Source organism: Ambystoma mexicanum, chromosome 11 (genome assembly GCF_040938575.1).
Source record: "Ambystoma mexicanum isolate Mex_15411 chromosome 11, UKY_AmexF1_1, whole genome shotgun sequence".
Lineage (NCBI taxonomy): Eukaryota > Metazoa > Chordata > Amphibia > Caudata > Ambystomatidae > Ambystoma > Ambystoma mexicanum.
The window spans coordinates 485,495,426-485,522,248 of NC_090934.1; positions in this window are offsets into that span (position 1 = coordinate 485,495,426).

The window sequence follows — 26,823 nt, forward strand, 5'->3', positions numbered from 1 at the left end:
GCCGTGTCTTGATGCGTGCAGCTGAGGTGGAGGGTCTTTGGCCGTTGGTCTTGGCCCTCTTTGCAGGTGTGCTGGTAGGGGTGTCCTGATGCTCGTCGTTTGGATCGGACCCTGTGGTGGAGTAAAGGAGGGCGAGGGTTATTAATGGGTCTGTGGGTATTGGAATGGCATTGTATCACATGCATTGGGGTGGTACCTGAGTGTGATTTGGGTCGGGGCCTTGGAGGTGCTTTCATTTGTGTGTGGAGTGAGGGTGCAGTTGTTTGGCAGCCTGCAGTTAGGGTGTGCCTGCTGCACGTGTAGTGGTTGTTTTAGGTGTTTTTAATTATTTATGTATTTATTGTGAGTTTTAAAGTGCGCATTCAGGGCGATGTGTGTGGACGTTCTCCTGGACATGTGTTTCTGTTGCACTATGTGGACACATGGTACTTCACATGATTGGACATTGTGGATTTAGCATTGTTTTATCTGGCCCACCTACCTGATTCTTCGGATGTCTGCACTCCTTTCTCCATCCCTCCGACTCCCTCTATGCTCTCCATTCCGATGGTGGAGGCACAGATTTCTTCCCAGGGGGTCAACTTGATGGGTGATTCAGGACCTCCCCCGGTGGCTGTGGCAATGTTGCGGTTGGCAGAGAGTATGCTGCGGACGCGTATCCGCAGGTCGTCCCATCGCTTTCTGCATTGCTGTGGGTTGCGGGGTGCGGTCCCCACCGCACTTACCCGCTGTGCCACCAGAGCCCATATGGCCTTCTTGTTCACAAGTGCCGTCCTGGTCATTTGCGTGGAGAAGACGACGGCTGCATTCTCCTGGAGGGTCTCTGTTAGCACGGTGAGTTCCTCACGGGAGAAGTGGACCTGCCGCTTGCGGTCGCACGCTTTCTTCGCTACTTTTCCCATTTTTCTTGGTTTCGCTAGGGTGGATGACGGGTTGGGGTGTGTCTCGGGGTAGTGTTTTTAGTGGTTGTGTGGTTTTTGTGGTTTTATAGGTGTACGGCGGGATGTTTTGGGGTCATTTCCGCCATCGCGGACTTTGCACTTCCGCCATGCCGTGGTGCTCGTGCCCGATGGGTCGGAATGGCCCGCACTTTGCTCCTTCGTGCAATGGCGGAAACGCTATTTACGCTGTGGCGGTCCGGTCAGTCACTTTCCGCCAGGGTCGTAATGAGGGCCACAGTGTTTGTTCTGATACTTGTTCGTGTCTGGTTGATTGTGAGAACGAGACTTCAGCGGATCTGCCATGGGGTGGAGGCGCGGGGGAAGTGCAAGACTCCCTGTGCACGGTGAGCGGAGGCACAGCTACAGCTTTTGTATACAGGCTATTTCGCTTGGGGTTTGGCCTGTACATCTAAAATGGAGTCTTGGCGTTTTCAAAATGGTGTCTACGGTGTGTTACAGTACGGGTCATGTGGCCTTATGTGTCGATCAGCAGCCATCCTGCCTCCTGGGCCAGGTGCATGGGGGCCGCTGATGAGCCACGAGCCTCATGGATGTGGGGAATGTTGGGGAGGGGGTCCTAACGACCTGTCTTCCCCTACAGTAGTGTGCATGACACAATAATTTATAAATAAATGCTTCCTATAGACTACTATAAAAACCTATACACAGAGACATCTAGTATACAGCCCTCTGAGATAGACGAGGACCTAGCACAGATAAAACCTCCGAGGTTAGATCCTGGGGCTGCCGAAAGGCTGGGGGCTCCTACAACCTATAGGCTCCTATAACCCTTAAAGAGCTTTAAAACGCCATTAGAGGGTTGCCGACTGGCAAGATGCCGGGAACAGATGCGTTGCCCAGCGGGTTTGACAAAGAATACATTGCGGACATCACGCCCCCACTGCTGGCAATGCTGAACGAAGCATTTGATACAGAAGTCCTCCTGGTATCGCTCAGGGACTCTCTCATCATACCATTGTTCAAACCAAATAAGCCAGACACAGACTGCCGGTCATATAGACCACTGTCCCTACTAAACGAAGACCGGAAGATACTCACAACCCTACTGGCCAATAGGCTTAAGAGGGTAATAGACAAGCTCATACACCCAGAACAAACGGGATATGTCCCGAACAGAAACCTTACATGGAACCTACATAGGTTGCACCACATCATTGACCATACCATGAGTAGCACTAACCTTTATGCAGTAGCCTCACTAGACGCGGTCAAGGCATTCAATTCGGTTAGAGGGCCATGGCTGCTGGCCACACTTAAAAATAATTGCCATGGGACCCACATACATTAAATGGGTATGGCTGCTGTACAGAAGGCCGGTTGCAAGAGTCAAGACGGGAAACCAAATTTCGGAGCAATGGGTGCTCATGAAAGGTATGAGGCAGGGATTCTCATGGTCACCTATGTTGTTTATATTGGCCCTACAGCCCTTGGCAGTGTACCTTCATAGGGAGTACCAAGAGGCGGGGATAGTCATGCATGACAGATGGAATTTGATCTCCCTATATGCTGATGATATACTTCTATACTTACAACATTGAAAAAGGAAACCGAGTAAAAATGCTCGGCTACATAGTCGCTCTCCTATGGTTGCTCATATGAGGTTACTCCAACAGTTTGTAGACAAACTGTATAAAATAGTCGAAAATGTACCACTCCTTTAAATCATATGCTCTTGAAGATTTTACTCCAGCACGACAGTGAAATTTGTCAAAAACACATTTTTTATTGTCCCCTATAGTCTGGTGCCGTATCGGCTACACATTATCTAAGCACATTCCCCTACACACATGACTTGATATAGCGTCACTATCGAATCTTGGGAAATTATTGGCTACCAGGTAAATATTTTAATAGATATATTTCATCCCTCAGGATCATTGCATGATGTTCACCCCTCCAACCTGGCCTGATCAAAGTAAGAAGAGCGAGACCAACCCAGCTTTAATAATACAATGGGCCTCCTCATTATATCAGACACCATGGCACGCACAAATTGCTCCCTTGACCTTCTAAGTACATTTATTGGCAATACCTTTGGTCCTTACGTCCCAAATCATGGCACATGCCTGGCAGGCCTTCCCTTATCTCTCTGAGAACCCAGGTACCCACAAATGACGTGACTAGGGGACTGCTCTAAAAGTGTTATTTTTCACTTATATGTTGCCTTTGTGATTTTTGCAGCCTGCAGTTTAAATTGAATGGCCACTTCTCTGGTGGGGCAGTATAGCTCTATATCTGTGTTGGGCCCATTGGCGCTACAATACCATGTACCCTTCGTTCCATGAATCTAACCTTCAAAGACACATTCCTATCCTCCTCCTCCAGGCCCACATCCCGTTCCCAGCCTTGTCAGGACTGTTTGAGAAACCTGACGGTATTCTCCCACCCACTCCCTTGGTATCTTCCATTCAGTTGACCAGGGAAGGGCCATTGCTTTTGTATCCCGACCCTGGTGACAGAGAAGCAAGGGAGGATCACCTGAGTGGAGGATGACCAGGGATTGGGAGGAGGATACCTACGGGAGAGACATGGTATTTCCCCAGTCTCGAAAATACCCCATCCTACTCTCCCTGAGCCTTTATGGGGTATATCCAATCTCACCCCATCTCCATCTACCTATTTCTGGCAAATACTGAAATGAGGAAGATTACCCCTAGGAATAACATGGGGACAATGAGGAAAACCTACCCCAAAATGAACTCAGGTTCTCCCACTAATAGAGCCAGGCAGGGTCAGACATTTGATAGTAACTATTCACACCTGACTCCACTTGACTGGTCTTTAGACTATAAAGGTATGGTCTCACACAGATGGATGAGCGAGTAGGAGAGCAAGTAGAAGAGCGAGTTGGGAGGAAAGCCGAGACTCCAAAGCTGCCCAGGACCAGAGGCCAGAGACCGGGACGCTGGGATGCTGACAGACAGCAGTACAAAAGAGCAGAAGCGTGGCAAGGGAGCCATGTCTCCAGGGAGCCAAGAAGAGTCCGTGTATGGGAGCCGCGAGGCGTGCTGGTCCCCTGCAGAATCTGTGAATGCGAATGCTTGTTCCCCTGGGCCGGTGAGACAGTTCAGGACTGTCCGAGGAGCAGGTGGTGAGACCCTGTCCTCGGCACAAAGAGGCTTAGTAACGCTGAAGTCAGTCCAGTGAGTCCGAAAGCATTGCAGAGCCGGGTTGTGAAGAGCGCGATACAAAGTAACTCTAGAAACGCATAAAAAAAGAGGACTGGGTTTGTGTGAGTGTTCCATTGAAGTTAAAGGGAAGACTTCAACAATGGAAAGATACAAGTTACAGTGTAAGCGCAAAACTAGGGAGATGCGCGTATGTGAAATAAGAAATAGAATGAAGTTGTACAATTAACTGATATGAGTGCAAAGAGGGCCAGAAGCCTGTTTGAAAGGTGCAGGAGGCACGTAAGGAAAAGGAAAAAGGTGCAAGAGGCACGAAAGGAAAAGAGTAAAAAGGATGTGACCAACCCGGAAAGCAAGAAACTAATGCAGGGGGTGCAAGGAAGAGTGAAAGAAGCATGCAGAGGCACATTAAAGAGAAGGAACAAAGGATAGTGCAAGTGTGCATGACAAAGGGAAAGGAGTACATGAAAATGGTGCAGGGAGCACCTGAAGATAAAAAGTGCAAAGGAAAGTAAGAATAAGAAACAATGAGAGGGGCAAATGGTCATAGTGCTAGCACTGAGGAAAAGCAACATTTTATTTTCGAAAGCCTCTGATTCTACTCCATGAAAGGATGGTGTGTAAGAAAGACTGTGTATAAGAAAAAGGCACCTCCTAACCAGTTGAATAGGCGTTTTGTGTTGAAACCTTGAAGATGCCTGAGCTTGGGGAAGGGAACCCTGAGAGGCCTATTGAGGAAAGTAAAGTGTACAAGTTGAAGTTCGGGGGAAGGAACCCCAAGGAACTCAAAGACACTGAAGGTATTTGACATCCATTTTTATGACATTGACCACATTGCACCTGATGAGAAGGACACCTGAAACCAACCTTGGTTTTGCCATTTTTGTTGAACCACTATTTTTCCTTTTTCAAAAGACTTCCTATCACATTTTTGTAAAGCGTGAGGGCAAGCATAGGTTTAGACACAGACAGACTTTTATTTTGGACTATTAGACAACATCGACCATTAGAAACATCAGTTGAGGGAACCACCCCTTTAGAGTTAGGACCAGTCATGCATTCCATCAACCCAGGATCCTTAATAAATAAAGGTTTTAAAACAAATACTTTTGAGTCTGGGTTTCTCTTGATACCATGCCTGTCTCACACCAGGCTTCTGGATACAATTAACTTTTGATCACGCCAGGTGGCTGTCACCGACCTTGACTACATTGCATCTCTCGGGAGGCCTGGGGTTGGGGCATATTTGTTCAGAGAATTCATGAACACTGCTTGAGTTTCTCCAAATGGGACCTGCTTTTCACACTTGAAAAAACACCATACTTATCATGGCTCACCTTCCAACATGGCGAAACTCCTGCTTATCAGGCCTACGGCCCTCCATTCTCCACATCACCTCTCTAACTGCATTTTACATCACCTACTACGCTAACAACTTACTTGCAAACCATCTCGATCTCCATATCGAATACTGCTTCTACCTATAGTCTCTACAGCACATCACTGTATCTTTTACCTCTGCAACCACAATGTTAATCCATTGTTGCTCTTTCTGTGTAGCTATATAGTGCTTATGATATGTGTCAAAACTAACTACACCAAATGCATGCACATTCTTTCTAAGCAGCCTAAATCTTTCTGCCTGTGTGGAACTTTGCAAGAAGGGAAACCAGAGTGATATTACATGTTGAAACCTGGTTGAAGAATATTTATAGAAGAATATTAGGTGTTTGGAAAGCAAGCTCAATGATTATATTCAATGTACCAAACACACGTTGTTGAGAGAAACTGTATAGAATCCCGGCAGGAGAGTATACCAGGCAAAGCCAAATGTTTTAAAGAAACTGCATACAAGTACTGGCAGTATAGTATCCCAGGAAAAGCCAAGTGTGTGTAAGAAAGTGAAAGAAACTGAGTGGCAGTCTCAGACAGTCATCCTCTTTCAGCAGTCTGTTTCCAGTCTCTATCTACGTTCCAGTGTTGGAGGAGGAGCCTTTGCATAAAAACTCCTTGATTCTGCAGAGCGGCCGCAAAGTGGCGACTGAGTGGCAGTCTCAGGCAGTCACCCTCTTTCAGCAGTCTGTTTCCAGTCTCTATCTATGTTCCAGTGTTGGAGGAGCAACATTTGCATAAAAACTCCATGATTGCGGGGAGCGGCCGCAGAGTGGCGACTGAGTGGCAGTCTCAGGTAGTCATCCTCTTTCAGCAGTCTGTTTCCAGTCTCTATCTACGTTCCAGTGTGGGAGGAGGAGCTTTTGCATAAAAACTCCTTGATTCAGTGGAGCGGCCGCGGAGTGGCGACTGAGTGGCAGTCTCAGGCAGTCTATGGCTGCGAGGGCTGACGGGGCTCTACTGACCCAGCCCCTGCCTGCGTGAACTTGGAGGAGGACCGCCGCTGCCTATGGCGTTCTCACCAGCGAAGTGAAGATATCCTGAGAAAAGGTGACCCGGGTCTTGCTGCAAAGTGCCTTTCTCCCTCCCCCCCCTTGGCAGAAACAGCTGGAGGTGCCCCTTTCAGGGGCCTTGCTTTCGCCCGCCTTTCACTTCAACAAGGCAGAACTGGCAAGTGAAGCCGAGATGGACGGCAAACTTTTGAAATCCCCAAGACCCTCACAAGGTCAGGCAAGCAAATTATGTCCTGACCAGGACGCGAGTCTCAAACCGCCTCCTTGGTGTAATCCTTTTGCCGCTACCGATCTTTTACTGGAGGCATCCTCCTTAAGCGGTTTGTCCATAAGAAACTCAATTACAACTGCAACCACCAATAATTCGGAGCCCCGCACCTGCTCTCTGACCCATGGACGCTGCCGCCTTCCAACGACTTACCTGGAATCGGAGAGGCGTCTTGGCCTCTCGGAGGAGAGACGGAGTCCGCCGCCGCATGCGAGCCGGCAGCTGGGCGTCCCGAATCAATGCCTGTGGTTGTGGGGTCAGAAGCAGGGGCCGTAGTGGTCTGCCTTCAGGTGGAGGCGGACCCTTGCCAATCCGACCGCAGGAGCGGTGCCGTGGAACCTGATTACATCAAGGGAGCTCGCGAGCTGGAAAACGAGCAGGAGGCCAGCTGAGAGGCTACGGCAGCTTCCCTCAGGGAGGGGGCAGGCCAGCGGGTGCTAGTTACTCCTACTCACCTGCTTTTGTGCGTGCAGGCTTTGGTCCATGGCCCCCCTACAGGAGACAGCCTCCAGCCCAGAATTTGCCAGGGTGAAAAGGAGAAAGATCGGCAAACTTTGAATCCCCAGACTACGGCCCCAGTAACACAGGCTTTCATGAACGCCTGTGGGCCAACCTCTCCTCTTAGAGGCCAAAACATGAAACTCAAAAGACTTCTAAAAACAAAAAAAAAAGCATCAGCAAAATCAACTCGTCGAAAAAGGTCAGAGTACCTTAAAAGCCTCGGCAAACGCACAACCTAAGAGAGTGTCAAAAAAAAGTGGCCACCTTAGAATCAACACTAACGTGTCCCAGAAGACCATGCCAAAACCTTAAAAAGTCAGCAGTAAAAATTTGACTTCTTTAAAAAACAATGCAAATGCAAGTACAACAGAATAGGAGAAGTCTCGGACGCAGAAATGCTTGAGGTTGTTCAAGAACCTTTAACTTCAATCAAACAGCGCAACATGGATAATGGTCTATGTCCACCTACATCAGGACCTTCCCGAGCAGCCAGATGGCACTTTGAGAACCCCACTAACAACCTCTGCCCGAAACACGACTCACGAAAATCAAAAAATAGTGAACAACGTTCCACAAAGCACTAGAGAAGAATTTATGCCTAGCAACAACACGCTACCTTGTGAGGTCGTGACTGCAGACGGCACAGCAAAAACTCCTAGGCTGGCAGGCCTACAGCAAATCCCAGAAAATACACACAAGACCTCTTTGACGGTAAAACCTCTGGTTCGTCCTTGCCTTGCGGTGGTTCATGAGTCAAACAGCGGAAAGCGTTAAGCCAAACGGAGAACAAGTCTGTTCCCCAAATAAAAACAGACCAACTTCTCCCGAAATACTTGATCTGACTAAGCTAATAGCACACCGTCAAAACGCCTGCCCTCATGAAGGGCGTCCTTGCCATCTCTCCCATCTTCGCCTCTCGGGAGCAGAAGACAGAGTGACCTGCCTTTTAGTGGTCCAAAAAAGACCCCTTCCAAAAAAGCAGACATCCTTTCAGTAATGTCGGCGGTCACTATATCCTTGGCTCCCTTCTGTAAGCTCTATGAGTCAATAAACGGCACACTTAAAGGCCATACTTCAATTTTTGAGATGATGCACTCGAAACTCATACCTTGAAGGGTACATCAATGCAATGGAACGCATGTATAATGCCCAAGTCATCCCGGAGCTGACAAGTGTCTTCACCACTAAAAACGCAAACTCAGATTCGGTTCCATTAACATCACCTCCAAAATCCATCGAGAGGAGCACCCAGACACAAAACACAGTTACAAACCCATTTGTAAAGGAAAGCACCAACCATCAATTGCACAAGCTACAAGTATCTACTCAAACAACTGATGACTCAACCAAGGGAAAAGCTGGTTTCACACAACCCCAATCAATGGAAAATCAAAAAGACAGGTTTGCCCTAGGCGCAAATAAAGAAAGAAGAGCAAGGAACAACTGCACCTTTTCTGATGGCGAGATTATCTTAGTAGAAGACCAGGCAAATCACCAAATGATGACCAACCATACCAAAGAGCCCTCTCACAAAGACTTTGCCATCTTTGAACAAACAAAGCCTTCACCAAAGGAAAACTCAACTACAAAAACACAGCTTGTCTTTCGTCTTTATCCTGTGGAGGAGACTAGGGCAGTAAAGGCCGGGGAAAGTGAAACACAAAATTTGCTACAGCTGTCAAAAACAAGATCACTAAAAGATCTACCTAAAGAAAAAAATGTGACAAACTCTCCTGCGAAAAAGTATCTAAGGGCTCTTCCTAACCACTCTACATCGCCAAAAACAGTGGAGGACTTCTTGAAGAGGAAAGACCTGATGGACCTCAGCCAACATCTCACGGATTCAGACGAGGTCTCGCCTTTGGAGTTGGCATCCTTAACAATATCTTGCTCAGCAAAGGAAAAAAACGCACCGACCTCACGGTTAACGGTTCAAGCCGAGTCGCTGGGTTTCCTCACATTGGAAGAGTGCTGCAACAATTTAGCTATTAGCTCAAGCTGGGATCCAAGGGCTGTACCACCCTTGGACCAAGTTAAGAAAAATAAGTTAAATTCAGTACACTATCGATCCAGAGTAAAAGGCTCTCCCAGGTATCATAGCCCGACAAAGAGATCAAGATTGCATGGCCAAGTCGACATTAAAGGGGCTGCATGCCCTGCAACTAATTGGCGCACACCACCCTCATCTAGAGCACTGTGAATTACACAGAAATCTGAGTCTGCTCAAGGCCTCAGAGAGGGCAATGCCCATCAGGGAGCATCGAACAAACAGAAACATAGACCAACTTTCAAATTAAGGCAACAAACAGAAAACAGAGATTGTATCATCTCGAACAGACGAATGGTTCTAAAATTACTTCAAGGAACCTCAACATTCTGTTCATTGAAAACTGAAGATCTACAAATTGTAGAGCCTGGCCATGAGGGGAAGAAAGCAGTCTCCTACCCACAGACAGCCTCACACTTTGTGGAAGAAATGCTAAGGGCCTCAACTGACAAACTTCAAAGACAAGGTTTTGAACTGACAGAGATAACAACAATAGTTGACTCTGCTACACGTCCAGAAGTGAAACTTACAAAAAAACAACAACAAAAAATGTATGGATCACCAAACAGAAAACTATGACCAGAACGGGCCAAGTCGCAACTCTGGACCAAGTGGCACCTTGGGAAAACAAGAGGAACTACCACCAAAGGACACAATGAAAGGAGATTGGAAGAATAGATCACTGCGATCTCCCACGAGATCTAAAACAAACAGCAAAACAAACTGTTCTCCTCCATCCACAGAGCGACTTGACCCAGATAGAGGTCCTAGCGGACCCTTGACAACAATTAAAAGGACAATTATTCAAGACAGTAGCCTGCAAAGCATACTAGCAGAGGAAACTGCCAAGCCAGCCTCAAAACACCAACTCTGGATTCCAAAAGCACTATTGGCCCGACTAAGAAAGTAGCAACCCATTAGTACCAGTCATCAGCAACAACAGCCGGTCTCTACAACTTTAACAGTAGGCTCTTGGAACACGCAGGGTTTCCCTCACCTGACGGCCCCGGGGGGATATCGACCTGGGGTTGATTGATATACTCTGTCTCCAGGAGATCTGGTTGGTCGACAAACCAAGCCTGGAAGGATTTGACTTAGTCTTTTCCCCGGCCCGAAAATGAGAGAAAGGTCGACCATCTTCTGGTTTATTAACAGCAGTTCACGCAGGCAGTGGAATTCAGATAGAAAGAACCCGGATGGCCAATCTATCACTTCTGGCAGTGCTAGGATCATGGTCCCACTTCAATAAAGAAACAGGTGACCATCTCACTACGCCAGTCATGATTATGAATATCTATTGGCACCACAAAGCATCACGACCAAAGACTTCCTGATGATGATAGAAAAGGTAATCGACAACAGATACTTGGACCATCAAGGAACCCACCTGCTTATCTGCGGCGACTTAAATGCCATCTGTAGAAACCCAGACAAACCCAAACCAAGTACGGCCCACATACAGCCAGTGGAGGAACATGGCAAAGCCTGGTTAAAAATGTATGGATTCAAGAAAACTCTTTGATACAACTACCGTTCTCAACCAGGTTGACTCTACTTCAACTTGGGAAAGAGGGTCTTCATCTGCAACAATTGACTACATCTTTACCGCACATTTGTTGATTGCTGACTTGATAGCTGCCAAGGTTGTAAAGACAACAGCGAGCGACCACAATTTGCTGTCCATATCATGGTCTTCAATCAACCTAAAAAAGTGCCACCATCCTGCAAAACTGGAACCTAACACCAAAGGAAATCTTTTAAAACTGAGCGCAAGAAATATTCAAGAGCTAACTAAAACCTATAAGGGGAACAAAGCCGTGGGTACAGATAGCTGGAACCCCCAACAAGTTGGAACATACCTGGGTAAAGTTCTACACCCAGCTTTTTCGATCTCCTTCACCAATTACGCCGACCTCGCAAGAAGAGCTCCAAACCCCATGGGTTGACTTGCATGATAAAGAAACCATCAGGTCAACAATTCGCAAGCTAAAAAACTCGAGAGCACCAGGCCCGGATGGGAACCCCAACATCGATCTCAAGTCATTGCCGGAGGAATGGGCTGTTTTCATCAGCCTCGTCTTTAAAAGATGTATGGAAACCAAGGAAATTCCAACATCCTGGTCCTTATCAACAATAGTTCCGATCTTCAAAAAAGGTTGCAAGGACGATCCTCGTCATTTTCGTCCAATTGCCCTTTTAGGTATCATCGGGAAGGTATACGGAGTGCTATTGCTGAGCAAATTTCAAACTTAGGCAAATCACGCGCCATGCGCCGACCCTCTGCAGTCTGGCTTCAAGAAAAACATGGGAACTAGTGCAAAAATCATGCTTCTGAGTGTCTTGAAGAGTAAGATCACAGAAGGGGGGGCCTGAGTATTTATCGCATTCATAGACCTAACACAAGCATTTGACCAAGTGAACAGAGTCAAACTATGGCAGAAACTAACATCTTGGAACTGCCCAAGTGAAATCCTTGGTCCCTTAAAATCACTGCATACCAATACTAGAATACAAGTGCGTCTAAACCATCAGGGCTTAGTCTCAGCGGAAATCCCTACAACTCGTGGTGTAAAACAAGGCTGCCCCCTCGCTCGTGCCCTTTTCTTGGCCTACTTGGGCGACTACAAGAACGTCGAAGAGTTGATAAGATCTTTTCCAACATCTATAGGCCAAAAAAGGGTACCCACCTCTTGTATGCAGATGACGTGATACTGCTTGATCAAACAGCCATCGGGCTGCAAAGACAGTTGGATAACCTATCAAAATACATAAATTCCAACAACCTGGAAATAAACAAGTCTAAAACCAAAATCATGTCCCAGGTGAAAAACTAAAGTGGTACCTGGAAGGCTGCGAGATTGAAAAGGTACGCAAGTTTAAATACCTCGGAGTGACGTTGGACAATTCCAAAACCAAAAAATCTATGCAGCATGCTCTCCATGCGAAAATAAGAAACTTGACTTCACAGGCAAAAGCGTTCGACAGAAAGTATGGCACATTTTCACTCCTACCAACTATCAACTTTTACAGGGTCAAAGTGGTACCAGCAATAACTTATGGAGCGGAGTGTATGCAAAATATACCGAAAATGACCTGGACCACTCTGGAAAGTTTCTTCTGGAGAGCTGTTTTAAACTTACCGAAATCGACTCCTATAGCACTGATTAGGCAAGAACTGAACCTCTCATCCCTCCAATCAATTGTGGACCGAAATAGCATCATGCTTTATAGAAAAATTCTACAACCTAACTGTCCACTGATATTCTCACTGATAAACACAGAGCTAAGAAACGGCCGTTGCAAAATGCTTACCAAGTGGGACCAAGAATGCAAGGAAAAACTAGCTGCCATCCATAGTACGGCATTTGATTCAAAATCCCACAAAGGTCAAAAGAAAGCTGGACGAACTGGATTGGATCCTCACTCTGGACACAGCAGCAAAGTACAAACATACTGCTCACCTCCCACCGCAGGCGAGGAAATTGAATGAAACTCAAGCATTCATGAAGAAATATCCTGATAGAAGACTACGGAACATTTTCTTATGAGCACGGCTGAACGTTTTACCATCTAATGAATTCTTGATGATCAGAGGGCTTTCAAAAACGAATACGTGTAGATTCTGCAAAGCCACTGCACAGAAGTAAACACTATGCTACCTCTTACTGAGGTGCCAGGGTACAAGAAGTATTCAAGCACAATAGCTGATGAGCCATTTGGCCTCAGCACACATACACGAAGAAGAGTGCTGGCGGTCGCGCCTGATCGGTGGGGAAAATACCTTGTGGGATACTGCAATTTGTTCAGAGAATTCATGAACACTGCTTGAGTTTCTCCAAATGGGACCTGCTTTTCACACTTGAAAAAACACCATACTTATCATGGCTCACCTTCCAACATGGCGAAACTCCTGCTTATCAGGCCTACGGCCCTCCATTCTCCACATCACCTCTCTAACTGCATTTTACATCACCTACTACGCTAACAACTTACTTGCAAACCATCTTGATCTCCATATCGAATACTGCTTCTACCTATAGTCTCTACAGCACATCACTGTATCTTTTACCTCTGCAACCACAATGTTAATCCATTGTTGCTCTTTCTGTGTAGCTATATAGTGCTTATGATATGTGTCAAAACTAACTACACCAAATGCATGCACATTCTTTCTTAGCAGCCTAAATCTTTCTGCCTGTGTGGAACTTTGCAAGAAGGGAAACCAGAGTGATATTACATGTTGAAACCTGGTTGAAGAATATTTATAGAAGAATATTAGGTGTTTGGAAAGGAAGCTCAATGATTATATTCAATGTACCAAACACACGTTGTTGAGAGAAACTGTATAGAATCCCGGCAGGAGAGTATACCAGGCAAAGCCAAATGTTTTAAAGAAACTGCATACAAGTACTGGCAGTATAGTATCCCAGGAAAAGCCAAGTGTGTGTAAGAAAGTGAAAGAGACTGAGTGGCAGTCTCAGACAGTCATCCTCTTTCAGCAGTCTGTTTCCAGTCTCTATCTACGTTCCAGTGTTGGAGGAGGAGCCTTTGCATAAAAACTCCTTGATTCTGCAGAGCGGCCGCAAAGTGGCGACTGAGTGGCAGTCTCAGGCAGTCACCCTCTTTCAGCAGTCTGTTTCCAGTCTCTATCTATGTTCCAGCGTTGGAGGAGCAACATTTGCATAAAAACTCCATGATTGCGGGGAGCGGCCGCAGAGTGGCAACTGAGTGGCAGTCTCAGGTAGTCATCCTCTTTCAGCAGTCTGTTTCCAGTCTCTATCTACGTTCCAGTGTGGGAGGAGGAGCTTTTGCATAAAAACTCCTTGATTCAGTGGAGCGGCCGCGGAGTGGCGACTGAGTGGCAGTCTCAGGCAGTCTATGGCTGCGAGGGCTGACGGGGCTCTACTGACCCAGCCCCTGCCTGCGTGAACTTGGAGGAGGACCGCCGCTGCCTATGGCGTTCTCACCAGCGAAGTGAAGATATCCTGAGAAAAGGTGACCCGGGTCTTGCTGCAAAGTGCCTCCCCCCCCCCCCCCCCCCTTGGCAGAAACAGCTGGAGGTGCCCCTTTCAGGGGCCTTGCTTTCGCCCGCCTTTCACTTCAACAAGGCAGAACTGGCAAGTGAAGCCGAGATGGACGGCAAACTTTTGAAATCCCCAAGACCCTCACAAGGTCAGGCAAGCAAATTATGTCCTGACCAGGACGCGAGTCTCAAACCGCCTCCTTGGTGTAATCCTTTTGCCGCTACCGATCTTTTACTGGAGGCATCCTCCTTAAGCAGTTTGTCCATAAGAAACTCAATTACAACTGCAACCACCAATAATTCGGAGCCCCGCACCTGCTCTCTGACCCATGGACGCTGCCGCCTTCCAACGACTTACCTGGAATCGGAGAGGCGTCTTGGCCTCTCGGAGGAGAGACGGAGTCTGCCGCCGCAGGCGAGCCGGCAGCTGGGCGTCCCGAATCAATGCCTGTGGTTGTGGGGTCAGAAGCAGGGGCCGTAGTGGTCTGCCTTCAGGTGGAGGCGGACCCTTGCCAATCCGACCGCAGGAGCGGTGCCGTGGAACCTGATTACATCAAGGGAGCTCGCGAGCTGGAAAACGAGCAGGAGGCCAGCCGAGAGGCTAAGGCAGCTTCCCTCAGGGAGGGGGCAGGCCAGCGGGTGCTAGTTACTCCTACTCACCTACCTGCTTTTGTGCGTGCAGGCTTTGGTCCATGGCCCCCCTACAGGAGACAGCCTCCAGCCCAGACTTTGCCAGGGTGAAAAGGAGAAAGATCGGCAAACTTTGAATCCCCAGACTACGACCCCAGTAACACAGGCTTTCATGAACGCCTGTGGGCCAACCTCTCCTCTTAGAGGCCAAAACATGAAACTCAAAAGACTTCTAAAAACAAAAAAAAAAGCATCAGCAAAATCAACTCGTCCCAAAGGTCAGAGTACCTTAAAAGCCTCGGCAAAAGCACAACATAAGAGAGTGTCAAAAAAAAGTGGCCACCTTAGAATCAACACTAACGTGTGCCAGAAGACCATGCCAAAACCTTAAAAAGTCAGCAGTAAAAATTTGACTTCTTTAAAAAACAATGCAAATGCAAGTACAACAGAATAGGAGAAGTCTCGGACGCAGAAATGCTTGAGGTTGTTCAAGAACCTTTAACTTCAATCAAACAGCGCAACATGGATAATGGTCTATGTCCACCTACATCAGGACCTTCCCGAGCAGCCAGATGCGACTTTGAGAACCCAGGAGCCCCACTAACAACCTCTGCCCGAAACACGACTCACGAAAACCAAAAAATAGTGAACAACGTTCCACAAAGCACTAGAGAAGAATTTATGCCTAGCAACAACACGCTACCTTGTGAGGTCGTGACTGCAGACGGCACAGCAAAAACTCCTAGGCTGGCAGGCCTACAGCAAATCCCAGAAAATACACACAAGACCTCTTTGACGGTAAAACCTCTGGTTCGTCCTTGCCTTGCAGTGGTTCATGAGTCAAACCGCGGAAAGCGTTAAGCCAAACGGAGAACAAGTCTGTTCCCCAAATAAAAACAGACCAACTTCTCCCGAAATACTTGATCTGACTAAGCTAATAGCACACCGTCAAAACGCCTGCCCTCATGAAGGGCGTCCTTGCCATCTCTCCCATCTTCGCCTCTCGGGAGCAGAAGACAGAGTGACCTGCCTTTTAGTGGTCCAAAAAAGACCCCTTCCAAAAAAGCAGACATCCTTTCAGTAATGTCGGCGGTCACTATATCCTTGGCTCCCTTCTGTAAGCTCTATGAGTCAATAAACGGCACACTTTAAAGGCCATACTTCAATCTTTGAGATGATGCACTCGAAACTCATACCTTGAAGGGTACATCAATGCAATGGAACGCATGTATAATGCCCAAGTCATCCCGGAGCTGACAAGTGTCTTCACCACTAAAAACGCAAACTCAGATTCGGTTCCATTAACATCACCTCCAAAATCCATCGAGAGGAGCACCCAGACACAAAACACAGTTACAAACCCATTTGTAAAGGAAAGCACCAACCATCAATTGCACAAGCTACAAGTATCTACTCAAACAACTGATGACTCAACCAAGGGAAAAGCTGGTTTCACACAACCCCAAGCAATGGAAAATCAAAAAGACAGGTTTGCCCTAGGCGCAAATAAAGAAAGAAGAGCAAGGAACAACTGCACCTTTTCTGATGGCGAGATTATCTTAGTAGAAGACCAGGCAAATCACCAAATGATGACCAACCATACCAAAGAGCCCTCTCACAAAGACTTTGCCATCTTTGAACAAACAAAGCCTTCACCAAAGGAAAACTCAACTACAAAAACACAGCTTGTCTTTCGTCTTTATCCTGTGGAGGAGACTGGGGCAGTAAAGGCCGGGGAAAGTGAAACACAAAATTTGCTACAGCTGTCAAAAACAAGATCACTAAAAGATCTACCTAAAGAAAAAAATGTGACAAACTCTCCTGCGAAAAAGTATCTATGGGCTCTTCCTAACCACTCTACATCGCCAAAAACAGTGGAGGACTTCTTGAAGAGGAAAGACCTGATGGACCTCAGCCAACATCTCACGGATTCAGACGAGGTCTCGCCTCTGGAGTTGGCATCCTTAACAATATCTTGCTCAGCAAAGGAAAAAAACGCACCGACCTCACGGTTAACGGTTCAAGCCGAGTCGCCGGGTTTCCTCACATTGGAAGAGTGCTGCAACAATTTAGCTATTAGCTCAAGCTGGGATCCAAGGGCTGTACCACCCTTGGACCAAGTTAAGAAAAATAAGTTAAATTCAGTACACTATCGATCCAGAGTAAAAGGCTCTCCCAGGTATCATAGCCCGACAAAGAGATCAAGATTGCATGGCCAAGTCGACATTAAAGGGGCTGCATGCCCTGCAACTAATTGGCGCACACCACCCTCATCTAGAGCACCGTGAATTACACAGAAATCTGAGTCTGCTCAAGGCCTCAGAGAGGGCAATGCCCATCAGGGAGCATCGAACAAACAGAAACATAGACCAACTTTCAAATTAAGGCAACAAACAGAAAACAGAGATTATATCATCTCGAACAGACGAACGGTTCTAAAATTACTTCAAGGAACCTCAACATTCCGTTCATTGAAAACTGAAGATCTACAAATTGTATAGCCTGGCCATGAGGGGAAGAAAGCAGTCTCCTACCCACAGACAGCCTCACACTTTGTGGAAGAAATGCTAAGGGCCTCAACTGACAAACTTCAAAGACAAGGTTTTGAACTGACAGAGATAACAACAATAGTTGACTCTGCTACACGTCCAGAAGTGAAACTTACAAAAAAACAACAACAAAAAATGTATGGATCACCAAACAGAAAACTATGACCAGAACGGGCCAAGTCGCAACTCTGGACCAAGTGGCACCTTGGGAAAACAAGAGGAACTACCACCAAAGGACACAATGAAAGGAGATTGGAAGAATAGATCACTGCGATCTCCCACGAGATCTAAAACAAACAGCAAAACAAACTGTTCTCCTCCATCCACAGAGCGACTTGACCCAGATAGAGGTCCTAGCGGACCCTTGACAACAATTAAAAGGACAATTATTCAAGACGGTAGCCTGCAAAGCATACTAGCAGAGGAAACTGCCAAGCCAGCCTCAAAACACCAACTCTGGATTCCAAAAGCACTATTGGCCCGACTAAGAAAGTAGCAACCCATTAGTACCAGTCATCAGCAACAACAGCCGGTCTCTACAACTTTAACATTAGGCTCTTGGAACATGCAGGGTTTCCCTCACCTGACGGCCCCGGGGGGATATCGACCTGGGGTTGATTGATATACTCTGTCTCCAGGAGATCTGGTTGGTCGACAAACCAAGCCTGGAAGGATTTGACTTAGTCTTTTCCCCGGCCCGAAAATGAGAGAAAGGTCGACCATCTTCTGGTTTATTAACAGCAGTTCACGCAGGCAGTGGAATTCAGATAGAAAGAACCCGGATGGCCAATCTATCACTTCTGGCAGTGCTAGGATCATGGTCCCACTTCAATAAAGAAACAGGTGACCATCTCACTACGCCAGTCATGATTATGAATATCTATTGGCACCCCAAAGCATCACGACCAAAGACTTCCTGATGATGATAGAAAAGGTAATCGACAACAGATACTTGGACCATCAAGAAGCCCACCTGCTTATCTGCGGCGACTTAAATGCCATCTGTAGAAACCCAGACAAACCCAAACCAAGTACGGCCCACATACAGCCAGTGGAGGAACATGGCAAAGCCTGGTTAAAAATGTATGGATTCAAGAAAACTCTTTGATACAACTACCGTTCTCAGCCAGGTTGACTCTACTTCAACTTGGGAAAGAGGGTCTTCATCCGCAACAATTGACTACATCTTTACCGCACATTTGTTGATTGCTGACTTGATAGCTGCCAAGGTTGTAAAGACAACAGCGAGCGACCACAATTTGCTGTCCATATCATGGTCTTCAATCAACCTAAAAAAGTGCCACCATCCTGCAAAACTGGAACCTAACACCAAAGGAAATCTTTTAAAACTGAGCGCAAGAAATATTCAAGAGCTAACTAAAACCTATAAGGGGAACAAAGCCGTGGGTACAGATAGCTGGAACACCCAACAAGTTGGAACATACCTGGGTAAAGTTCTACACCCAGCTTTTTCGATCTCCTTCACCAATTACGCCGACCTCGCAAGAAGAGCTCCAAACCCCATGGGTTGACTTGCATGATAAAGAAACCATCAGGTCAACAATTCGCAAGCTAAAAAACTCGAGAGCACCAGGCCCGGATGGGAACCCCAACATCGATCTCAAGTCATTGCCGGAGGAATGGGCTGTTTTCATCAGCCTCGTCTTTAAAAGATGTATGGAAACCAAGGAAATTCCAACATCCTGGTCCTTATCAACAATAGTTCCGATCTTCAAAAAAGGTTGCAAGGACGATCCTCGTCATTTTCGTCCAATTGCCCTTTTAGGTATCATCGGGAAGGTATACGGAGTGCTATTGCTGAGCAAATTTCAAACTTAGGCAAATCACGCGCCATGCGCCGACCCTCTGCAGTCTGGCTTCAAGAAAAACATGGGAACTAGTGCAAAAATCATGCTTCTGAGTGTCTTGAAGAGTAAGATCACAGAAGGGGGGGCCCGAGTATTTATCGCATTCATAGACCTAACACAAGCATTTGACCAAGTGAACAGAGTCAAACTATGGCAGAAACTAACATCTTGGAACTGCCCAAGTGAAATCCTTGGTCCCTTAAAATCACTGCATACCAATACTAGAATACAAGTGCGTCTAAACCATCAGGGCTTAGTCTCAGCGGAAATCCCTACAACTCGTGGTGTAAAACAAGGCTGCCCCCTCGCTCGTGCCCTTTTCTTGGCCTACTTGGGCGACTACAAGAACGTCGAAGAGTTGATAAGATCTTTTCCAACATCTATAGGCCAAAAAAGGGTACCCACCTCTTGTATGCAGATGACGTGATACTGCTTGATCAAACAGCCATCGGGCTGCAAAGACAGTTGGATAACCTATCAAAATACATAAATTCCAACAACCTGGAAATAAACAAGTCTAAAACCAAAATCATGTCCCAGGCGAAAAACTAAAGTGGTACCTGGAAGGCTGCGAGATTGAAAAGGTACGCAAGTTTAAATACCTCAGAGTGACGTTGGACAATTCCAAAACCAAAAAATCTATGCAGCATGCTCTCCATGCGAAAATAAGAAACTTGACTTCACAGGCAAAAGCGTTCGACAGAAAGTATGGCACATTTTCACTCCTACCAACTATCAACTTTTACAGGGTCAAAGTGGTACCAGCAATAACTTATGGAGCGGAGTGTATGCAAAATATACCGAAAATGACCTGGACCACTCTGGAAAGTTTCTTCTGGAGAGCTGTTTTAAACTTACCGAAATCCACTCCTATAGCACTGAATAGGCAAGAACTGAACCTCTCATCCCTCCAATCAATTGTGGACCGAAATAGCATCATGCTTTATAGAAAAATTCTACAACCTAACTGTCCACTGATATTCTCACTGATAAACACAGAGCTAAGAAACGGCCGTTGCAAAATGCTTACCAAGTGGGACCAAGAATGCAAGGAAAAACTAGCTGCCATCCATAGTACGGCATTTGATTCAAAATCCCACAAAGGTCAAAAGAAAGCTGGACGAACTGGATTGGATCCTCACTCTGGACACAGCAGCAAAGTACAAACATACTGCTCACCTCCCACCGCAGGCGAGGAAATTGAATGAAACTCAAGCATTCATGAAGAAATATCCTGATAGAAGACTACGGAACATTTTCTTACGAGCACGGCTGAACGTTTTACCATCTAATGAATTCTTGATGATCAGAGGGCCTTCAAAAACGAATACGTGTAGATTCTGCAAAGCCACTGCACAGAAGTAAACACTATGCTACCTCTTACTGAGGTGCCAGGGTACAAGAAGTATTCAAGCACAATAGCTGATGAGCCATTTGGCCTCAGCACACATACACGAAGAAGAGTGCTGGCGGTCGCGCCTGATCGGTGGGGAAAATACCTTGTGGGATACTGCAACGGCAAAAATCTTAGAACAGATTCTTCTTTTAGACAAACAACATGATGAATATGCAGACAGACACATTTTTCTTTTGTCTCTTCTTCTTCTCTCTTAACTACTGCCTATGTTCATTTCTTGTAAAAATTGCTAAAGTGATTAAATCAAATAATAAAAAAAAAGAGAGACTGAATCCAAGACCTGGCAGGAGGGCATACCAGGTAAAGTCAAGTGTGTGTGACAAACTACAGCAAGAATAGAATCTCAAGGAAGACCCATGCCCTTAAGATTGTGAGTTGTAAAAGTGGAAAAGAGCCTGGCAGAGAAGTATACCAGGTGACATGTGAGCCTGTGATCGGCACTCAAATTGTAAAACAGCAAAAAGCGAATCCCAAAGAAGACATATGACCTTAGATATTGGAACTGTCTCGAATGTGGAGAGGAACCTGGGGAAGGGAGCCATTTCCCCAGGAACTGTGAACCCACCAAGCGGCGGGAGTTATCCTCTTGGGTTACAAGGAACGTGGTTATTCTTTGTTTGAACTTTTCTTTTTGGAGAAAAGGAATCTGGGGTAGGGAGCCATTCCTTGGAACATTTATGCACTTTGAGAACCAGAGACAATATCCTTTGCACCTTAGAGTAAAGCTTTGAGTGCGAGGGCCAGGGTAGGATTTCAGACAAGACATATTTTTGCTTTGGACACCTTGACAAAGTACAGACACATTAGTCTTGGTTGAGATAGGGAAACCACGCCTGGATTATTATAGTGAGGCATTTTCCAGCCCCATTTATCATTTAATAAAAGTTTATAACCAAAACCATGAATCCTCTGTGTCGGCATCTGATTCCTGGCTTCTCACATTAGAAACAACTCCTTAGTTACCAATTTTCCAAGCCGGATTCATGGGACCTTCCCGACCCAGCCGGAGAGCAGGGTCGTTAGTATTGTGATGAGGAAGATTAGGACTAGGAGTACTCAAGATTACTTGTAAGTAAGAGGCACGTTACCTCCTCATTCCATTAGTTCCCTTGGAGTCATACCAAGTATGGGAAAAATGCTGTTGCATCCCATCACCATTTTATTTTCCACACAAAGTATCAGTATTGTGATAAGGAAGAGTAGGACTAGGAGTAATGAAGATTACCTGTACGTAATAGGGGCATTACATCCTCATCCCATTTCTTCCCTTGGAGGCATACCAAGCATGGGAAAAATGCTGTTGTATCGCATCACCACTTTATTTTCCACACAAAGGCAATGTACCTGTGCCCAGAGAAAGTACACCTCTCCTGAAGGAACAATCCCTGTGGTTATTCTCGTTCAATCTCTAATGTCGAATAAACGTATTCTGATTAGCCCAAGTGGCTGCCCTACCCATCTTCTGAATAGAAAACCCTGCAGCGCCCCCTGCAATTTCTCGATTTGCTTCTGCATTTCTGCCAGTATAGGAGCACAGTCGGATCCTTCACCCATTGCTCTTTATCTTGTTCTGAGAGAGGGAAGATTTTAGTTCATATTCTTTTTCTACTGCTTTTTTCTTCCTCCTGCTCTATGTTTGGGAATACTCTTGTGGTGTAGCTGAAGCCTATTAGCCACGGCCTGGGTTTCATGCAATCCCATACGGCGCCATTCACATAATGAGGCACAGACACCAAGAAGATTTCACCACACCTACTGTATGTCCTTCAACTTGTAACCAAACTGCCCTCCTCTTCCGCCCACATTGCGCCTTCCGGCGCCCACTCGCATCAGGTGATCACACACACGTGATCTTCTGGACATTACAACTCTTATGTAGCTCCCAGGTGCTTCTTTTCTTTATGCTTTCTCATGATTTTCAGCCGTAGAGCAATTTATGGTAACCTCACTGTGGCCGTAACACTCGATTTGGCAGGCCGGATCAGGTGTTAAGGCCATTAGCACGCTGGGTTACCAAAGCGGCAACCCGGGGTGCTAAAAAAAAAGGTGTTTCCTTCCTAAAACTGGACGCACGCAGTGTCCCATTGTACGAGGGAAAATCCTTTACCAACATGGCCGCCATGGAAAGGGAAGGGGGGATCTGTACGGAGCCCCTCTTCCCTTTCCATGGTGGTTGTCCAAACAATGAAGAATATAGAACCTCCCTAATGCTTACTTATTGACAAAATTCTAATAGAATGCCCTCAAAAACCTTTTTGCACTATACCTAATCAATTCCCCTCTTTCTCAGTACTCTAGCAATAAACAGATCAGAGATAAGCTTCCCTATAGCATACTTGAGTAGGACAACCACTCCTAGTGTTAACCTTTGCATTCTGTAACTCGTAGGTTTGCTTTGTTCATTTTCCATTTAGCATTACAAAATACAAAGAGAACGAAGGACTGGATGACCCACTTATAGTGTGGAACAATTATGTAAAATACATCAAAGGCTGAGCACTGAAAAATATGCATGACAGACCAGAATGGCAAAGCCCAAAGATAGATAGGTCTTTCCTTTTCATTCCAGCTAGATTTGTGGTATTTTTTGACTATGTTGCTGCTATATTTTGGTTGTATTAATTTCAGGAACAGGGTCTTTATTTGCAGGATACTTGGGTGCACTTTGGACAAATTCGAGGGTGGCACATGTTATGACCAGTTTGCAATCGGGTTGATGTTGCGCAGCAATTAGGCAAAGTGAATAAAGCAATTCAATGAGGCGCAGGAGCCAGGCAATCTGCTTCTAATCTCTTTAATCTTCGGCGCGTAACTGCCTCCTGAGGCGGTAACCCCGCCTCTTCCCTTGTACCCGCGGGGCGCAGCCCACAACAAACAACAACAATAGAAATGGGACTTGTCTCCCAATCAAACAATGCTAATGGTAATGAAAAGAGGACACAACATCTCCCCCCCACTTAAACAAGGAATGGACTTTAGTTCATTTCTTCTATCCACCTGGTGGGTCTGCGTATATTTCGTTTCGATGGGCTTCGTCTTGTGGTCACAGTCCGATTTAAAGAGATATCACTGTCACTATCATTGGCGTCATGATCTTTCCCTCTGTACTCAGATTCTAGGTCTGAAGATTCATATGTAGCTGTCCCAGTTGAGTTTTCGAGTTCTGCATTTCCGTCAAAGGCTTTGAAGAGCAAAGAGTTTCTCGTGATGGTTCCGTGCGGGCTAGCCGCTGTTATCATGGACCCGTTGGTATGTGTCACTGTCATGGGTTCGGGTTTGAACGCTGGGGTATCCTTGGTGTTTTGATCCTGCCGTACGAGTACCACATCACCCACTTGAATCTGGCATGGTTTTGCTTGTCTCCTCTGATCTGAGTATGTTTTCATTTTTTCCTTGCTCGCCTTGTCTTTGACCCGTGTATCTTCAATGATGGATGTGGGTGGACGGATGTGAGGATTATGAGGGAGTCTTGTCCGTATGACTCGGCTGAACATTACGGTGGAGGGGCATTCACCTGTGGCGCTTTGTGGGGTGTTTCTGTATTCTCTGAGTAGCGTGCAGATGGCTTGCATAAATGACCCATTGGTGATGGAACAGACTTGCAGCGTCCTTTTGAGGTTGCTCATAAATTTCTCAGCCATTCCGTTGGCTTGTGGCCACAGTGGTGTTATTTTTCTGTGTTGGAAACCCAGATGCTCTGCAAACATTGCAAAGTCATGACCACTGAAAGGTGGTCCATTGTCCGACTTTACTGTCGAGGGGATTCCGTAATCTGCAAATGTCTTGTCCAGGGCAGGTATTACTGCCTGTGCTCCGGTGGAGTGGATGAGGTGTACTTCTGGGAAGCGTTACATTTCATCCACAATTACTAGTGCATATTTTCTGTTTGCTAAAGGTCCAAACATGTCGACTGCCACCCCGTCCCATACTTGAAGAGGCATTTCGGATGGCTTTAGTGGTGCTCGGAATGTTCTCGGGGCCACGGCTTGACATGCGATGCATTTGCTCCATAAACTCTCTACTTTCTCATCCATTTTTGGAAACCAGACTTTTGTCCTGAGCTGTCTTTTTGTGGATACTACTCCGCTGTGTCCAGCGTGGGCTATGTCCAGTATCTGATTTTGTGAGCTGGATGGAATCACAAGCCTGTTTTCTTTGAGGAGCAATCCCTCCGGGGACATGGACAAGGTTTATTGTACCAGTTTGAACGTGCGCAGTTGTGCTTCATCCTGGACAGACAAGCTCGGCTTGTCCTGATCTTCACGTGCCACCGGCCCGACTTTATGCACTCTTGTACGATTCTTATGAGTTTGTCTTTTTCCGTGGCTTCCACTAGTTGAGCTGTGGAGATGTGTTGTGGGAGTACATTGTTGACGAGGTAGTTGATGTACTGGTTTGCTTTCACAGATTGACGCTCCTCTTGCGCAGGCAGAGGGTATCTGGACAGGAAATCCGTTGGGTTGCTGTCTTTTCCTGGTCTATGAATGATGGTGAATGAATATTCTTGTAGCCGCAGTTCCCATAGGGCTATGCGAGGTGGCATTTTGGCGGTGGGTTTTCCGTAAATGGTGGTGAGTGCCTGGTGGTCCGTGACAACGGTGAACGGGCGGCCGTATAAAAAGAGATGGTAATGCTTGCACGCCCCCACGACTGCCATGCTTTCCTTTTCAGGTTGAGAGTACGCACACTCTGCGGGTGACAGACTTCGGCTTGCATAGGCTACTATGCGTTTTGGTGAGTTTGGCGATGCTCCTGGTCTGGATTGAGCCAGGATGGCTCCAAGGCCGACCGGGCTGGCATCCACAGTGATTTCAGTGTCATACGTGGGATCATAATATGCCATACACGAGGCTGATGCGATGCGACATTTAATTTCTTGAAATGCTTCCTTGCACTCTGTTGTCCATTGGTAGTCTCAATCCTTCCCTCTAAGGTGGTGTGCTTACCAATGCAAAATCTTGGATGTATCAGGTGCAATAAGTAGCCATCCCTAGGAAAGAGCGTATGGCTGATGTAGAGGTGGGAGTAGGGGCGCATGCCTTTGTTCGAAAATATGTGTCCATAGAATTTTAACGTGGTTTTGCTGATTTCGCATTTGTCGGGATTGAGTGTGAGATGGGTGTTTTCGAGCACCATGCAGACCCGTCTCAGGGTGTCATCATGACTTTCGTGTGAGGTGCCGAATATGAGGATGTCATCGCTATAATTTAAACAGTGAGGGATGTGTTTAATTATTTGATGGATTTCATTCTGGAAAATTTCTGCAGCAGAAGATACTCAAACTTAGTCTCTTATATCTGAACAGGCCTAAATGTGTTGAGAAAGTGGTGATGTATCTTGATGAAGGATGAAGTTCAAGCTGATGATAGCCTTTGTTCAAGTCAAGCTTTGAGAATATGGTGGCTCCCTGTAGTAAGTGCATCATATCTGTCATACGTGTGGCTAGATGCCGTTCTCTTTCAATGGCCACGTTTGGGGCACACATGTCAACACAGATGCGTATGCTTAATGTGCTATCTCTCTTGGGCACCGGTACTATCAGCGAGACCCAGGCTGTTAGGCCGGAAGCTGGCTCAATAATGTCCTGTTGTAGTAGACACTGTATTTCATCCTCAACATGTCGCTGTATGTTGAGCGGGATGCCTTGATAATGTTGAGCTGTCGGTGGTATTTGTGGGTTGATATGTAATTTGATTTGTCTGTCTTTTAGGCGGCCCAGGCCTTTGAAGAGAGATGGGAACATTTTTTTGGATCATGTCTTTTGCGCTGGAGGTGTAGGCAGACATGATTTGGTACATAATGCTGATTAGCCCCATTTGTATGGCTGTTCGGAAGCTTAGTATGCTCCCTCTGGGACTTCTCCTTTGATGACATAGATTTGTACCTTTTGACTCTGCTCTTTGTACTGGCACCTTGCGGTGAACATGCCTTTACAGTCAAGCGGTTTGTTGGAACTGTACGGATATATCAATGTGTCGGCCTGCTGTAATTCTTTCTTCACCTTGAGGGATTTGTATACTATGTC